The following is a 6,000-nucleotide window of genomic DNA, read 5'->3' as shown; positions in this document are numbered from 1 at the left end:
CTAGAGATAATCCTGACTAGTCAGTTTCTTTTCTTTTCTTTTTTTGGGGGGGATCACACCTGGCAACTCTCAGGGGTTACTCCTAGTTCTACGCTCAGAAATAGCTCCTTCAGGCTTGGGGGACCATATGGGATTTTAGGATTAGAACCACCATCCTTCTGCAAGGCAAACACCCTACCTCCATGCTATCTCTCTGGCCCCAGGAGAAACCCCTGGCTAGTCAGTTTGGAACTGTTGGTAATTGCATTAAAGTTTTGTTCAGGCTTACTCTAATTGTGTGCTCTTGTCCTGTCCTTAGACTCCAGACCCCCATGAGCACTGAGAGCTCACTGAGTTTGGGCACTGAGTATTTCTTGACTTTCTCTGGACTCACATCTCAGCTCAACTCTTGGATACTCCCTCAACTCTCAGATTCCTTTTCTCTGTTCTCAAAAGGGTCAAGCTCCTTGTTGTTGGAAAGAATAAGCGATCAACTCAGACAATAGAAGTATAAATAGCCTTTCAAGGAATCATGATCTGGGTAATTCTGACACAAGATTGCCAAGTGGTCCAAGGTAACAGACAGTTAAGTGCCTCGCAGAATATGTTGGGAGAAAATTGGGCAGGAGGACATGAGTGGGCAGAGGTTTCCCACTCAGTCATAGAGAGGACAAACCCTTGCCCCCTTTTTGGGAGGGAGAGGCCAAATTGGGGACGGTGCTATACTCAGTGGCTATGGTGATATTCCTGATGCCTAGTGGTACCCTGACATGTACACATGATCAGGTATGGCCTCAAACAGAAAACAAGAACACCAACCCCATCCAAGCAAGAAATAACTATAACGTCCCCCCATCAACTAAAACAACAAAATCACAGAAAGGAAGCCAGAGGCGAACGAGAGGATGAACTGGGAGAGTGCTGAAGCTTCTCTTTCCATTGAGAAACTTGAGTGAGATTCACCCAATCTTTCTTTTTCTCTTTTAAATAATGACTTTATTTAAACACTGTGATTACAAACATGATTGTAGTTGGGTTCTTTGTTCACCCAGTCTCTCAAAATGACTCCAAGCTGGAGAGAAGAGTGCAAGACTTGAGGCAGATCCGGGGTCCACCTCCCATTTCCCCATCTGGTCCTCTGAAGCTCCTCGTTGTCCAGGTGAAATAGAATTATTGGGCAAAGTAGTCACCTGAGTGAGCACTGCTTTAGTGGCTTTGCAGATACTTAATAGCTTTTTGTTTTTGTTTTGTTTGGGGGTCACAACTGGCTATGCTCAGAAGCTTCCACTCCTGAAAGAGAAAAAGGGGACCCTGGGCCTGGTTTCCATAAGAAAAAGGGGGTGGGGGCCAATGCCAGGTTAAAGGCAGAGAGTACTAAGCATTGCGCCCCTAGCTAGGACTTGACCTTGCGCTCTCTGGCTGCGTGTCTGGACCCCAGGCTCCTGCAGGGCTCTGCGCTCCATTGTCTGCAGCACCGCCTCCACCAGGAGCCTTTCTCCCGGGCTTCCCTAGGGGAAAATAGCAAGTTGGGGCTTCAGCAGAACCCCGGGCTCTAACTGCTCCTGAATGCGCCAGAATTAGAAAATGGCTTCCAATTGAAAACTTAATTTTCAATTAGGTATATTCAGGCAAGAGCGGGCGGGGCGCGGGGATGGCAGCTGGGTTGGTTCCTGCGCTCCAGGGGCCGACGCGCCGCCACCTCCTCCAGTCGGGCTTGAAGGGACCTGCCAGCAGGTGGCAGCACCGCGGCCCAGGCGGGGTTTGGGGTATCTTCTTAGGGCCACCTGATGAGCGAGTCAGCTTTCTGGGTGCCCTGTGCTTACTAATGATGGGTTAAAGAAATAATCTCAGGATGAATCTGAGTGGCAGACCTGGGTTTGATTCCCGGCCTCCCATATGGGCTCCTGAGCACTGCCAGGAGTACAGAGCCAGGAGTAAACCCTGAACATTGCTTAGTGTACGCCCCTCACCCCAATAAAAACACCCAGACAACTTTCTTTCTTTTTTTTTAGTGCAATTTATAAACTGATTAATAAATATAAATGGGATTTTCTCTTTTTCTCTCTTTTTTTAAATTTTTATTGTGGTAAAAGTGAATTACAAATCTTTCACAGTATTACGTAAGGCACATAGTGACAATGAATGAGGGGCATTCCCACCACCAGTGTTGTCCTCCCTCCATTCCTGTTCCCAGCATGCATCCCACATCTCCCTCCTTTACCCCCGTAATGCTAGTGGAACTGTTCCCCACTTGTACAGCTTGTTGTAGATTGGGTATCGATTCTGTTGTCATTGACTTTGGATTTGGTATTCAAGTTTGATCATTTTTTATTTCCACCAAATGAACATATGATTGTCTGGTCTTGGTATCTTTTGGTTTTTGGGTTACTTTCAGAGGCACTCAAGGGTTACTCCTGGCTCTGTGTTCAGAAATCTCTTCTGGCAGGCTCAAGGGACCATATGGGATGCTGGGGATCGAACCTGGGCCTGTCCCAAGTCAAGGCAAATGCTCTCTATCTTTCAGGTCCATCACCCCTGATGACTTTCTAAACACACCTACCCATTCAAGGTTAATCACAGGTTGGCATAGTGCCCCCAGACTTCATGATATACCAAGTTGGACTTGCTTGAAGGGAATGGGGTAGAGAGAATGAGGGATGGAGCAAAGGGCAAAGTGGGGGGTGTCAGGAGGTACTGGGGGTAGAAGGTGGCAGAGACGCCCATCTGGGATGGGGTGCCTTTATTTATCTTCATCTTCACACGCTTGGCATGTCCCCCTTTGTCTCAAGCCTTTCTGGGGTTTCGGGTTGTGCCAAACATACACCCTTGCTAAGTCCTTCCAAGTTGTACTAGCATTTAGCAACATGGGACTTAACCGTCCAGCGCCCTCCACCCTCAAGGTGTCACTGGACCCTCCTGAAGGCCAGAAACAGCGAAGGAGCTGCAGCAATAAAATGTGTATGCACCCCTAACTCCCCGTGGCACGCCTGTTCCTTGCATCTGAGTTCCAGCAGATGTTGGAAGCTGAGCCTTTCCATCTCTGTGGGGCTGAGGTTGCGAAAATGCCACTAGAATTTTCCTCCTTTCTTGACTCCAGTCCTAGCCCAGAATTCTCATATGACACCTGCTCCTTGCCTAGCTCCCTCCTAGGCTCATCTTTGCAGGCTTTTCTGGAAGCAACTAACATCTTCTGTTTGAACCCATCTCTGGGTTAGGAGCTCTCCCTCCCCAGGTGACTCTCCTATCCCCTAGGAGAAATGAGGGTCACACATGATTTCTCCAGGACTCTGGTCATGCCCACGAGTCTTTCTTGTTAACCCTCAGGGGTTACTTCTGACTCTGCGTTAAGAGATCACTCCTGGCAGGCAAGGGGGACCATATGGGATGCCGGGAATCGAACTTTGGGTTGGCTTGTGCAAGGCAAAAGCCCTACCACTGTGCTATCTCTCTGGCCGGCTCCAAGACCTGTAACCTTGACTGAAGAATAACCAAGCCGAGAGAGTGAGAACATTCCTGGCTCAAAATGCAATTATTAACTTTCAGACTCACAAAAGAAGTTGGGAAGAGGAATTTGGAAAAACAAATAAAATCTTACAGGACCTGAAGACAAACTCCAGTGACTCTTAGCTGAGAAATGACTGAAATAGAGAAATGTTGGATCTGGGTTCTGAAAGGCATTTGAGCAATCTTGCACCCAATCCTTTTGCTTTCTTTTCTTTTCTTTTTTATTTTTCTTTTCTTTTGGATTTTGGGTCACACCCAAACTCAGGGGTTACTCAGGGGCTATTCCTGGCTATGCACTCAGAAATCGCTTTTGGCTTGGGGGACCATATGGGACAGAGGAGATGGAACTCAGGTCTCTCCTGGGTCAGCCACGTGCAAGACAAACGCCCCACTGCTGCGCCCTCACTTTAACCCCTCTTTGCTTTTTAAATTAGGGAACCTTGAGAGGCCAAAGCACCCAGTAGTCAGCACTGGAGGAGTTAGGAGCCCAGCTTCTCTCTCTGTTTTCTTCACTTCACCACACAACTTTAGTTCTGGCTCTTTCCTTTGGGAAAGCAATGGAAGCCAGGGTCAGGGGTAATAGTACTTTGACTTTCCTTGCTTGTATTTGTAGCTGAACAGGAATAAGCCCAGAGTACTGCAGGGTATGGCCCAAAATCGAAAAATGAGGTTTTTGATGAGGGCACCCAAGCCTATCTTTTTATCAATGTTAGGTGGCCTGTTACTGCACAGAGTAGAGGATACAGAGAAGAAAATTTATTAAGACTAAGCACTGAGGGCTGAGGACCCCCAAGTCAATGTTAAAAAAGGTCAGCAGGTTGGTACTGGAGCAATAGGAAGATATAGGACCTACAGTGGGTAGGCCACTTGCCTTGCACTCAGCTGACCTCGGTTCAATCCCTTGCATCCCATTTGGTCCCCAGAGCACTGCCAGGATTCCTGAGTGCAGAGCTAGGAGTAATCTAAGCACTGCTCCGTGAGGCCCCTAAACAAATAAAAAAAGTCAGTATGTTGGGGTGAATCAGTCAGGGCTTGCTTGGAGAGAAATGTAACTTCTCAGGGCAGAATGATGTCACAGTGGTAGGGCATTTGCTTTGCACGTGGCTTACCCAAGACTCACCTGGGTTTTATTCCCGGCGTCCCATATGGTCCCCTGAGCCCGGAGTGATTTCTGAGCGAATAGCCAAGAGTAACCCCCGAGACTCACTGGTCTGGTCCCCAAACAAAAAACAAATAAACAAAAAGAAAGAAATACAACGTCTCAAATAAGAGAATTTATCAAAGAATTCACAGGAGGCTAGCTAAGCAGATGCTAGAAACTGGGAGGCAGGAAAAAGTAGGCAGAAGAGGGTTTGTATATCACTGGTCCTTCTTTTGACCCTCAAGCCTTATGGCTTGCACCACCTCTCCAGCCCCTGGGAATCACATTTGAATAATTTTGATTAATTCCACAAGAGTTTCCCAAATGTCTACTCTGTGCTTTCATCCATTTCCTTGCTATCTTAGTCCCATGAGGTGGAGAGGACACTGAAATAAACACACACACACACACACACACACACACACACACACACACACACACACACACACACACACATGTAGGATCATCAATGGTCAAAGGCAGCCACAAGAAGCGACACCTAGAGCCGGCTTCAGGCTCAGGAGAGAACGCTCTGGCTCCGCCTCGTGGCTTCGGGTGCTCTACACGATCAGAGAAACTTCTCTAGTCAGAAACTATAGAAAACATCCTTGAAAGTATAGTCTTGACACTGCAATATATTATAGGTGAGAAAACTAAGACTTGGGGGCCAGAAACATAGGATAAGGATTAAGGTGTTTGCAACCACCTGATTTATTTCCAGCATTACAAGACCCCTGACTCCTAAGCTTCAATACTTCAATTCTGCCAAGCAAAGCCACCAAAAGAAACTAACCAATCAATAACCAAAAAAAAAAAAAAAAAAAGGAACAAAATAAATAAACAAAAAAACTAAGAGTCAAATTAAGTATTGCTCAATTGTCAAAGTACCAAGGAGTAAGGTGGTTAAGCAAAAATTTTGAACTGGGCTTGCTCCCTGCTTCCTATGTTTTTCCTGCTTTCTAGAGAGTTCTATGCTCTTTAGAGGCTCTTTAAGATATATGCTGCCAGGCAGAGCAGGCTTTTTTGTTTGTTTTTTGGGTCACACCCAGCAGTGCTCAGGGTTTACTCTTGGCTCTGTGCTTGGAAATTGCTCCTGGCAGACATGGGGGACCATATGGGATGCCATATGGGATTCGAACCACTGTTAGTCTTGAGTAGGCTTCGTGCAAGGCAAAGGCCCTATCACTGTGCTATCTCTCCAGATCCCTGCAGAGCAGGTTTGAATGGAGAAGGAAGATAGAAAGTGCAGGACATTATCTCTCTCTTAAGGGTCTGAGGGCTAGGTATGTGTGTGGGGCGTAGTGGTGTCTGAAGAAAATGATGGGCAGATATGAGAGATGAATCCCAGAAAGTTCCAGTTTCCTCATCTTGACGGC

The 6,000-nt window shown here is 46.9% G+C and overlaps 1 non-coding gene across 1 annotated transcript; it reads right to left on the bottom strand.

The window, feature by feature from the left end:
* Positions 1-5,035: 5,035 nt before the first annotated feature.
* On the bottom strand, positions 5,036-5,248 carry LOC126019582 (small nucleolar RNA U3). Its single transcript, XR_007499225.1, has one exon. It is a non-coding gene; the product is annotated as a small nucleolar RNA U3 (small nucleolar RNA).
* Between the last annotated feature and the right edge of the window lie 752 nt (positions 5,249-6,000).

Source organism: Suncus etruscus, chromosome 9, assembly GCF_024139225.1.
Source record: "Suncus etruscus isolate mSunEtr1 chromosome 9, mSunEtr1.pri.cur, whole genome shotgun sequence".
NCBI classification, from domain to species: domain Eukaryota; kingdom Metazoa; phylum Chordata; class Mammalia; order Eulipotyphla; family Soricidae; genus Suncus; species Suncus etruscus.
Note: the sequence above shows the minus strand (reverse complement) of the source record. Positions and strands in the feature narration are given on the sequence as shown.